Source organism: Petaurus breviceps, unplaced genomic scaffold, assembly GCF_028583685.1.
Source record: "Petaurus breviceps papuanus isolate PSGF00001 unplaced genomic scaffold, PetGlider_PUasm1.0 688, whole genome shotgun sequence".
Taxonomy (NCBI): Eukaryota; Metazoa; Chordata; class Mammalia; order Diprotodontia; family Petauridae; genus Petaurus; species Petaurus breviceps.
In genome coordinates this window covers 9,839,897-9,851,874 of record NW_027186457.1, presented here as the reverse complement: position 1 = coordinate 9,851,874, position 11,978 = coordinate 9,839,897, and the positions used below count along the sequence as shown (strand labels likewise).

Genomic DNA, 11,978 nt, shown 5'->3' with positions numbered 1-11,978 from the left:
GGAAGGAAGGAGGGAAGGAAGGAGGGAAGGAAGGAGGGAAGGAAGGAGGGAAGGAAGGAAGGAAGGAAGGAAGGAAGGAAGGAAGGAAGGAAGGAAGGAAGGAAGGAAGGAAGGAAGGAAGAGAGAAAGAGAGAGAGAAAGGGAGGAAGGGATAAAGGAAGAACCAGGAGGTGAAGACCTTTCAATGCCAAAAAGGATTTGACATTTGATGCTGGAGACAAGAGGGAGCACCTGTAGTCTGTGGTGCTTGCTAGGGTCTGATCTGGGATACAGGAAAAGTTACTTTGGCAGCTGTGTGGAAGATTGGAATGAGAAGGGACTTGAGGTGTGGAAACCAAGTAAAAGACTATTGCAAGAGTTGGAGGGAAAAATAATAAGGCCTGAAACATAAGACAGATGCTAGAAGGGGACATATACAAAAGATACTGTGGACCGAGAAGGGACAATGTCTCTTGAATATGGGGTGATTGAAAGAGAGGAGTCAAGGGTTACCCTGATGTTGTCAAAGCAGGAGACTAGGACAATGGTGGTACCCTCCATGTCAAGAAGGCAGTGAGAAAGAGAGATGAGTTTGGGGGAAAGTAATGAACACTGTTTTATACCTGTTAAGTTTGAGATCCCTGGAGAACCATGAGATTATAAGACAGTTAGACACGTGCAACAGGAGACCATAAGAAAAATTAGAGAAAGATCTGTAGATCTGAGAGCCATTTGCATAGGAACGAAAATTGAACCCTTGGTAGCTGATAAGATCACCCAGTTAGACAAAGTATGGGGAGAGAGAAGAGAACCCTGGACAGAGCCTTAGGGAACATCCAGAGTTAAGGAGAGTGTCACAGATGATGAATTGATAAAGCAGCCTGAGGAGTGGTCAGCTAGATAGGAGGGAAAAGGAGAAAACTGTGTCACAAAAAACCAGAGTGCCCATTGGGAGAAGGAAGCCAATAGCATCAAAAAGGGTAGAAGTCAAGAACGTGGCACTGTCTATGGCACAGAGGTCATGGATTCAGGTACCGTGGACCAATCTGCCTTGCTGCTCTCTGCAATCAAGGCTGCAGCCCCAGCCCAGCTCAGTCTCCATGTCTACAGTTTGTGTCACTTTTGGGGGGCACCGGTGGGATTGCACAGATGGAATACTACTGTGGCGGTCATGCACAGAGGTATTGTTATGGAGAGTGTCCAAGTAGTTTCCAAATTGTCACAGGGAGTCTTCCTTCCCCTCCCCCATTCCTTTCAATAGTAAAGACTGAAGAAGGTCCAAGGAAACATTAACTAGATGAGGTCAGGGGCTTCTCACAGATGGCAGTGGGCAGGGCAGTGACCACAGCAGAGAACTGAGGAGGCAATAAGATGGGTTAATGAGGGAACAACCTAAGACTGCTCCCTTTCCCCAGACCTTACCAAGGTCACCCATTCCACTCATACAGTTTCTATGGGTGTAGTGAAGTGGTTGAGATCTGCTTGATTCTTGTGGGACTTGTGTCTGACCTTCAGCGAGGAGGAAGGAGACAATGCTACCATATTTCCTTATTAACTGGGCTCAGATGTGAGTTTCTTTTCTGATCTTTTTGTGCCTGATGATAAACCTGCCCTGTGCTCAAATGATTGTTGGTAGCATGATACATTCGGAGAGATTGCATACCCCTACAGGAGAGAGAGAATCTAAACAAATTCAGATATTCATAGGGTTTCCCTGAGTGGAGACGTGATTATTGACAAGCCTTCAAGACTGAACCTTGTAATGGGCTATAGAGTCAGTGATAATGATACAGCATCTTAGGGTTGGCAAAGCTCATTGTATACCCTGGCTTATTTGGACCTCCCAACAACGCTGGGGGGTAGGTGCTATTATTGTCTTCATTTTACCAGAAACCAAGACAAAGAGAGGTTAATGATCTGCACAGGGTCACACAGCCAGTAAATGTCTGAAACAGGATTTGAACCTGGGTCTTCAGCCTCTAAGCCCTCTACCCCATCATCTCTACACTAATGACATAGTCTTGTTTTTGTTTGTTTCCTTGAATTTCCCCAGTATTCCTTGCATCAAAATCAACTCATGATTCCAATTTTCTTTTTGGCCATCATTACTAAGTTACTCTCAGACAAGGGGAAAGAACTGAGTTAAGGAATCCCACTTCTGATGCTTACCACCTGTGTGACAATGGGCCAGTCAATTAACTTTCCCTGGCCTCAGGTAAAAATGAGAGAATGGGGTTAAGTGGCCTCTGAAGGCCTTTGCAGCTTGAGATCTATAATTCCAGCATCCTAATTATAGCCATGCCAGAGAAGATGTCCTTCACCTTCAAAAAATAATAATAATAACATAAGATTTTAGCCCAAGGATGTGCTTCTCCTAAGTGCTTTATCTTCCCTGTCCAGGCAGTCACGGTCTTCTGTATCGTATATTTATCACACAGTTGCTAAGCACCCACTAAATGACCTGCAATATGCCAGGTGCTATGGGAAATGGGAAATCAGGAATATTTTCCTTGAAGGATCTGATGTACAGGTGGAAGCTGTAGAAGACAGAAGGTAAAGGTCTGAGTTCCAGTCCTAGTCCTTGTTAGTTTTATGACCTGTACAAATTATTTGATCTCTTCCGAACTTGATTTCCTTCACTTGTAAAACAGGGTTAATCGTAATAGTTACATAGTGCTTTACGACTTGCACAGTGCTTTTTAACAAACATTTCCTCATTTACCCACACAACCCTGGCAGGGGGTTGCTATTATTATTCCCATTTTCAGATGGGGAAACTGAGGAAGAGGTTAAATGACTTGGCTAGGGTCACATAGCTAGCAAGTAGATGGGGTCAGATTTTAACTCAGAGCCTTTCTGATTCCCTTAGCAGCCTCATAGTAACACAAATACTACCAGACCTCACAGGGCTGTGAAGAAAGTACTCTGTAAATTCCAATCACTAGAAACAGGAGCTATTATTAACTATTTTGGCAGCAATTAGAGGGCATAGTGGATTTTCTACTGGATTTGAAGTCAGAAAGACCCAAGTTCAAATTCTGCTTCAGACATCTGCTAGCTTTGCAACTGAGACACTCAATTAAATACCATCTGCCTCAGTTTTCCCCAGTTGTAAAATGAGAATAAATAATAGCTCCCATCCCCCAAGGTTGTTGTGAAAGTCAGATGAGATAATATGTAAAAAGCACCTTGCAAACCTTAAAAGGCTACATATAGATGTTTACTGTTATTATCATACAACTGGAAAGATGAGACACTAATCCCAAACAATATTTGTGGAAAAACCAACCAAGAGGAGAGACCATTGTGGGTGGAAATGAAGTAGTCAGGGCAGACTTCGTGGAGGAGGTAGTATTTTGTTTGGGTTTGGCTTTTGTTTTGGGTTTTTTGGAGGTAAACAGGGTCATGCAGTTAGTCAGTGTCTGAGGTCATATTTGAACTCAGATCTTCCTCCAGAGTCAGTATTCTATCCACTCCTCACAACACCTAGCTAGGAGGAGGTGGCATTTTTGGGGGGCCTTGAACAAAAGGTATAGGACTTACGTAGGCAGAAAAATGAAAGCATTCTAGGAAAGAGGAATGTCATGGCAAAGGTATCAAGGTAGAAACCAGCAATCGGGATTTACAAGGGGTAAGAAGCAGAGAAATTCTAGGAGAAGCAGCAAGCTAATGTTGGGGTCAGATGTTGGAAAACTTTGAATGCCAGGCCACAGCCCATAAACTTTATGCGGTACGTCACAGGGAGATTTTGCAGGTTTATGAGGGTAGAAGTAATGATGTTCCTGGAGGATGAGTTGGAAACAAGGAAGGGGAAAAGTGGAGGCAGGAAGGTCAATTAGAAAACTCTTGCTTAAGACAGAAGGTGACATTCTTGTATCCCACTTTTTTTTTTAATCTGTCTTTTCTACTTATTTTATTCAGGAATGCCATTTAAGGGAACATTTATTTTGTTTTCAGAATGAATTCCTATCAGCCCAAATCTCTGCCACCATCTGCAGCCTCCCAAGCCCCTGAAGGACTCAGTCGTCTCCAGGGCCACAGACAGGCCCTTGTCACCATCCAACAAAATCAAGTGCCTATTTTTGGCTCTACCGGTTTGGCAATAATTGACTCGTGCTGGCCTTGTACAGGAACAGCGCACTGGTGGAAGCCAAAGGCTTCTCATCCCTCCCACAGAGGACAGAGGTTCATTAGCAGCCCGAGGCCAGTTAAAGTTGTGCCCTTTCACCAACCTAGAAATAGCAGAAATTCAGAAATGTTCATACAGACACAAACAGAAGAACTTGGCCGTACTTTCTTCACTTACTTGCTCAGCCAAAGCAGGAGAAAGACCCTGAGCAGGAGGAATTGCAAAACAGAGAGGTTTGCACAACTGGACTGTCCTTAAAATTCTCTGCCCAGCTCTAAGATATGATCAGTGACAGTTATTGTAGGGCAGTTAGGACTGGAGTCAGGAAGACTTCAGTTCAAATCCACCCTCAGACACTTGCTAGCTGTGTGGTCCTAGATAAGTCACTTAAATGCTTGGCACGTAGTAGGCACTTAATTTTTTTCCTTTCTTATTTCTTTTTTCATTTCCTTACTTTTTTCCCTTCTTCCCTTCCTTCCTTTCTTCCTTCCTCTGCCCCCTCTCTTCTTTCCTCCCTCCTTTCTTTCCTCTATCCCTCCATTACTTCTTTCCTTCCCTCCCTTCTTTCCTCCCTCCATTCCTTACTTCCTTTTTTCTTTCTTTCTTTCCTTGCTTTTTTACTTCCTCCCTCCCCTTCTCTTCCTTCTCTCCTCTCTCCTGTCCTTTCTCCTTCCCTCATTTCCTTCTTTACTGCTCTTCCTTCCTTTTTTCCTTCCTTCCTTCCCATCCTTTCCTTCTACTCCCCTTCCCTTTCTTCCTTCCACATGCACCAAGAAACACAAAGCTGAGGAATTAAGCTATAGCTCATGAAAACCAATTAGAAATAAAAATCAAATGAGCTGATTAAAAAATTAATAAAAAGAAAAATTTCTCTGATCAAAAAAAAGGAGACTCAAATGCCCCAGGTACAACTGGTTCCCCACATTTGCTGGTGACTTGCAGAGGGCAGGGCTGGGTGAATTTAGGGTAAGAAATCTTTTCTTGGAAAACCATATTGAAATATTTCAAAGGAAAAGTCTTTTCACTGCTGAGTCACTCTTGGCTAGGGTCTAGGCATAATTTTCTTTCTGCTTGGTTTTTTTCACTTGCAATAAAACCTCATGAGATCAGAGAGATCAGAGGGCAATCAGTTATAATTAGTGAAAAGTGTGCATTTTAAGACATTTCTAAAATGTCCCTTTCTTACTTCCAAGTACCTCTAATTAAGCAAACTAAACTTTAAAGGAAAGAACAGAGGATTTGGCCCAAGAAGGCCTGGATTTAAATCCCAGTATTGCTGGGATTTGCTACCTGTGTGACCTTAAACTAGTCTATTCCACACCTGTAAAAGAGCAGGTTGAATGAGACATGCCAGCAGTGTCTTCCAGTTCTAAATTGATGATTCTGTGACAAGTCTTCATGGTTATTTTCCATGTCACTGAGCCCCATCTCATTAACTGCCACTAGTTAAGGGTTGGGCACTCTGTGTTTATTCCTCTCTGTACCTTCACGGCCCTTGGCCCAGTGTTGTACCTGAATAGGCACTCAACAATTGCTTGGTGAATAAAGTAGTGAGATGAATAAATTGTACCATTTTCACTGACCGAGACATCAGTGCCACCATATCTTTCTTCGTTCCCCTCCTGAGCAGTAATAGTGACATAGAATGCATGGAGAGAAGAGGCCTACTTAACCTCCCCATCTTCCTGCGTTGGTTTGCATGGGTAAGAAAGCAGAATTATTTCACACTAGGCAGCAATGTGTCACATAATTTATGCACTTTCTGGCAAAGTTATTTGGGCTTCTTTAAGTAAGAAATATGAAAACAGCAAATGTAGGTAGTGGCATACAGACTTTTAATGGGATTCCATCATTTATAAAAACAATACTTGAACTACTAATGCTTGAACTAAATACTAATAATGCTTGAGCTAAATATTAATAACTAACAATGCTTGAACTAAGATTTTGCTCTACTCTATAGGACATAACGAATCATGTCCATTAGAATAAGAATCTCCACCAAAATGGTTAATTATTTTGAAACAATGAATTGCTTGGGTAGCAAATTATTTCTTGAATCTTTCAACTCATTTCCCTACTCTGGTTCCTGCTAACTGGAAAGAACTCTGGGTTTAGCACCCAAATGATATATAGTGGCAGCACAATGGACAGGGTGCTGGAGTTTGGAAGACCTGAGTTCAAATGTAGCCTCAAATATTAGCTATGTGACCTCGGGCAAGTCACTTAACTTCAGTTTTCCTCAGTTTCCTCATCTATAAAATGGTGATAATAATAGCGTTTACCTCCCAGGGTTTTTGTGATGATAGGTGAGATGAAATTTGTAAAAGCACTTAGCCTAGTACAGTAGGCACTACATAAATGTTTATTCCCTTTCCTTCCTCAAATGGCAGCACTTAGCTTTTGAGATTTCCACACTGAATCTTCAACTTATGTTTATGGAAGTCTATTCCATTACCAGGCTACCCACAGCTCTTTATTCTGTGACTTCTCATTATACCCTGGCAAGGTAGACATGACCTAAGAGACTGGTCATTCCAGATTCAATTATCATCGCAATCTCCTCTCTGCTAAGTCATTTAGCAATGTAACATGAACAAGACTTGGTGCCTAAGCTCCCCTAATACCCAAGTTAATGTTTCCAACAGCTTCCCCCCAAAAAATAGAGAAAGAGAATGTTTGTCAGTCCATAAACATTTACCAAGGGTTCTATATGCCAGGCACTGTGCTAAGCAAAGAAAGGAAGAACTCTCCCTCTTGGCAAGCCTTTCATCTCCAAGGGCTCACAGTCAGTGGGGGAGACAACTGTGTATGCATGAGCTACAGAAAGGATAAACTGGGAAAAATAAACAAAGGGAAGCCCTGAGAATTAAGAAGAATCAGAAAAGGCTTCTGGTAGACAGTGGGATTTTATCTGGGACTTGAAGGAAATCAAAGAATAGAGGGATGAAGAGGGAGAGTGATCCAGCCATGGAAGACAGACGTAAAAGTGTCCAGAGTTAGAAGATGGAGCGCCATGTCTAAGGAAGAGCAAGGAGACCATTGTTGCTGTATCGCAGATTACAGGAGGGTGGAGGGAGAGGTATAATATGTAAGAAGACTGGAAAGGCAATGGGATGGAGGTGGGTGGGTGGAATAACCGGTTATAAAGTGCTCTGCAATGCCAAACAGGATTTTATATTTGATTCGAGAAGTAATAGAGAACCATTGGAGTTTATCGAGTGGGGCGGTAAGTTCTGTACTTTAGAAAAATCATTTTGACTGCTGACTGGAGGATGTACAAGACTGGGGAGGGACTTGGGAAAGGTAGATCAACCAGGAAACTATTGTAATAGTCCAAGAATGGAGATATTAGGGCTAACACCAGGGTTGGGGTGATGTCAGAGAAAGAAAAGAGAATTTGTGAGAAATATTATAGAAAGTTGACCAGTCTTGGTAACAGGTTGTATGGGGGAGGGAGGATGAGAGAGAGTGAGGATTCCAAGGTTGACATCAAGGTTGTGAGCCTGGGGGGCTGGGAGGATGAGCCCTTGTCAGTGACAGTTATGGGAAGTTGGGGAGAAAGATAATGAGCTCAGTTTGGGGTTTAAGATGTCTTCAGGACAAGCAATTGAAGATATCCAATAGGTAACTGGAGATGCAAGACTGAAGGTCAGCAGAGGGGGTTAGGTTAGGAGAAATAGACCTGAAAACATCAACAGATGATAAATAAATCATCTGAATGAATGAACAGCAGCTGATTGTCTGAAATGTGGCAAAATCCAAAATAGCACAATTCCTAGCACTTAACAGGTGATCGATAAATACTTAGGGGCAGTTAAGTGGAAAGAGTAGATAGAATGCCAAACCTGGAGTCTGAAGGTCCTGAAGTGAAATATGACTTCAGACACTTACTAGCTGGGTGCCCCTGGGAAAGTTACTTAACCAATTTTGCCTCAGTTTCCTCATCTGTTAAATGAGCTGGAAAAGGAAATGACAAACTTCTTGAGCATTTTTGCCAAGAAAAACCCAGAAGGGAGTCAGCAAAAGTGAGACATGACTTAACAACAATAAATTAGTATTTTGAAGATGGGGGAGACATGGGCATGTTTGCAAGCAGTGGGGAAGCATCCAGTAGACAGAGAATTCAGAAGTTGCAACTGGGAGCAAGGAATCATCCAACTCCCCCTTCTTGACCAGTGAGTCAGAAGGAAAGAGTGAAAGTGCAGCCAGGGTTGGAAAGAGAAGCCAGGAAAGCTCTGTCATCAAGAAGGAGCCAGGTCTCAGTGAAAGCCAGAAGACAGAAAAGGAATGGAAAAGATTTAAGATGAAGGCAAGTTTGTTGCCTTTTGGAAGCAGGCATTCCAGAGAACACAGTGGAAGGGGTAGATATCTTAGGGGTAGGACTTTTAGGGAGGGGGTGAGGGAAGTAAATGAGATTTAGAATCATTAAGATTGGTACAAGGAGTTGTGAGGTGGGGGGAACTTGTTAATCATTAAGGGAAATTTTTAGATTTTCATTGTCCAAAGACTTTGACCTCAAAAGGAAATCCTTTGGGTAGTTCAGGCAGGAAGGAATTACTTGGGAAGCAAGTACTTGGGGAAGAGATGCGGTCTTTTAACTGATGCTCTGATTTGTTAACTAAAAAGGACCCCTAGAGCTCAATATAAAACAGTCAGAATGACACAAGCTTAGGGAAAAGGCTAAAAGTGAATATTCATCCTAGTGAGGAAGTTCTTTACTCCACTCACCTGACTGTCAGCCGAGACTTAGGAAACAGGCTTACATGTCCTTCATGTTTTTCAGGTCTGCACCTGATGTTCTTATCTGGCTATTACTTATTCTTCATGATTCATAAGAACAGTCATTCATCTTAAAGGGGAGAGACGGGCATGGCATTGATTGACTAGATAAGTAAAAACACTGTTCTTCACATAGAAAGGAGAAGTGACTGGTCCACGTAAGGTGGGTGCACAGATTCCACAAATGAGCACAGTAGAGGAGCTGTGAGTACTCAAATGATGAGTAGCCAAACAAGTCCATCACTCTTTCTGCTCCACCATTTTGTGAACCACCTTGGGGAAGGACTTTCTATGTTAATCACTTCCTTGACTCTGCCTTCCCTTCTGAAGAAGAGGTTTTCCTTTCAAACCAGACTAGGGTAAAAGTGGAGGTCTGCCTCACGATTTGAAATAAGATAGATTCGAAATTAGGACTTGAGATTTCCCTAACTCTGGGTCACTTCAGGTCTGCTATAAGATGCTGGTTCTCTACCTGGAATTCTGTGCAGATAGGAGAAGGAGGCACTATTCCTAGCTTCTCGGGAGTTTTCCAGAGACACTTTTAAAAGAAAAGTTTTGGTGCTATCTTTAGTTTCTAATACAACGTTAACTTTGGAACTAGGTAGAGCAGTGGATAGAGCATTGAACATGGACAGGAAGTTCTTGTTCAATCATTTCACTTGGGGTTTTCTTGGCAAAAATACTGATGTAGTTTGACATTTCCTTCTTTAGCTCATTTTACAGATGAGAGAACTGAGGCAAACAGAGTTAAGTGACTTGCCCAGGGTCACATATGTAGTAAATGTCTGAGGCTGATGCAGTTTGGGATTGCTGGGAACATTGAGATGCCAGAGTGCAGGTTGATGTGAATTCATGCACTCAAACCATCTTCCAGTCAGTGGCAAAGTTTATTGAACGCCTATAGAAGCAGGCAAGGTTCCTAGTGAACCTGCAGCTTGATGGGGGTGGGACTGATGCTTAAATACAAAAAGGGCAGTGAAAGGTTCTAGATGCCTTTAAGGGATGGTAAGTAGTTGGACAGTTGGAATTAAGGTGGACAGGTATAACAGTGAAAGGATTATCAAGGAGGCTAAGTAGGTGATCTTGATGGAATTAAGTGATTGGTAAATGCAAGTAGTCCAGGGTAGGACCAGTGAGACTGGAAAGCATTGTCAAGGAAGTTAATTAGGTGATCCAGGCAGGGTGGGGTGGGCCAGTTGCCTTGGGAAGAAGCCCAACAATCTGGGCTACTGGAATGTATGGGAAAATTCAGGGATTGGGTTGCTTTCAAAGACATGATCTTTTTCCTTTCCATCACCCCATCAAGGCCAGATCTGAACTCATGGAAAGGAGTCATCTTGACTCCAGACCCAGCACTGAGCCACCTAATTGCCCCTGCGTCAGGAAGCCTTGAGTTCAAATCCATCTGTAAACATTTACTAGCAGTGTGACCCTGAGCACAAGAGAAATCACTGAACCTCTGTTTGCCCCAGTTTCTTCAACTGCGGAAATGGGGATAATAACAGCACCTACCTCCCAGGTTATTATGAGGGTCAAATAAAGGATGCAAGCAAGCCACTTAGCACCTAGTTCTTAATAAACACTTGTTTCCTCCCTTCCTTGCCTGACCTCACCCCACTCTCTACTTCTAAGAAAGAATCTCACAAAGTGAGGCATGACAGGATATATATATATATATATATATATATATATATATAAAATCCATATCCATAACCCTCAACTCTCTGCAGAGAAGAAATAGATGTTTTCCTTATCATTGTTCCTTTATCATTCACCAGTTTGTCTGCTCCAAAGACACCTTTGGAAAATAAGATAGACTTAGTTTGGAGAGTTTTAAACTGAGCAAGAAATTATTTAAAAATAACAACAACACTTTTTAAGGCTTTACTATGATTTTCCTTGACCAATAATTCCACCAATCTGTTCCTAATTGCCAGAAGCTTCAGTTTATCAATCATTAGATGACCAGTTGTAACAAATGCCCCAACAAACCAATCTTCTCCCATACCCAACTACCATTGGCTCCTAGAATCTTGACTGTAGGCTGACATGCATTAATTCTCCAATAGAAAAAAAATGCTGTAATAATCACCCATTGTGATATGAAGACAAATTAAACATGTTCTATATGGTGTTTCACTGATACCATTGCCCTAGGAGGCCTGAGTGATAGTTATGTACAGTCTTGAGATTTATCCATATACCTGGAAAAAGCAAAAATATCTTTTAGAGCACATAGAGTAAAGCCAAGGTGTTTTGGTTAATTTCTTGCTCTGACTGACTGACTTAGAACTAAGAAATCCTTTCTGTTTTAAATGCTATTGGAAATATCTCTTTAGCCTATGAGGGTTACTCCACTTTTTCCTGACTTAGTAAGCATGTTCCCTGCCTTAGTAAGCATGTTTCCTGCCTTACTAAGCATGTTGAGTATCACCAAATACTGCAGTAACTAATGGGTGTTGAGTCACCTTAGAATAATCATTCTGAATATCAATCCTCACTCTGAAAACCTGGAGATATAACCAGATGTAGAAATAGATCTAGGTATCTACAGAACTTGAGACATCTTTTCAATGTTGCTGCTTTTGCTTTGTGCCTAATATGAATTTGTTGCTGTCCTTGTTATGTCTTCTTTCTCCTCAAAAATCAGTGCAAAAAATATGAAATTAGCATTCTGATAAATGAAGGCTTTGCTGCATTTGACTTATATCCCCTTTGCCTGTGCCTCCCTGTTTGAAGCCACTAACTTCATGTGAACTCTTAGTTTGCTCCCAAAGGAGCATTTTACTCACCATATTGAAATGCAATTGGGAGAAAAGAATGGGACTTAGCTTAGGATATTAATATTTCCTAGTTAGCTTATTGTGTATATCTCTCTAGCAATTATTTAGTAATTTTGTCTAATGAAATGGTTTATAAGCCTAAAAGCAACGTAGAAATGTGAAATGGTGTTATTTTTATTACCATAAATTTTTCTCTTTCACATCTATTCATTTCCCATTCTCGCTTAGAGTCATAATGGTTCTCTTTCTGTTAGTGGCAGGGTTGGGGGGAGTACAGGACTGGCAAAGAAGACAATCTGAACCCA

At 41.8% G+C, this 11,978-nt stretch overlaps 1 protein-coding gene across 9 annotated transcripts in view; it reads left to right on the top strand.

Moving 5' to 3' along the window:
• SLC19A3 (solute carrier family 19 member 3) overlaps positions 1 to 11,978 on the top strand; it is a 58,925-nt gene that overhangs the window by 24,534 nt on the left and 22,413 nt on the right. For 2 of the 9 annotated variants that reach the window (XM_069104598.1, XM_069104594.1), the window contains exons 1-2: positions 7,238 to 7,337; positions 8,895 to 9,053. The exons of 5 other annotated variants lie outside the window; for them this stretch is intronic. The gene's annotated coding sequence lies outside the window, so the exon portion shown is untranslated. Of the gene's footprint in view, positions 1 to 7,237; positions 7,338 to 8,894; positions 9,054 to 11,978 lie in introns of those variants that run through there. 2 more of the 9 variants (XM_069104599.1, XM_069104596.1) reach the window with 1 other exon arrangement.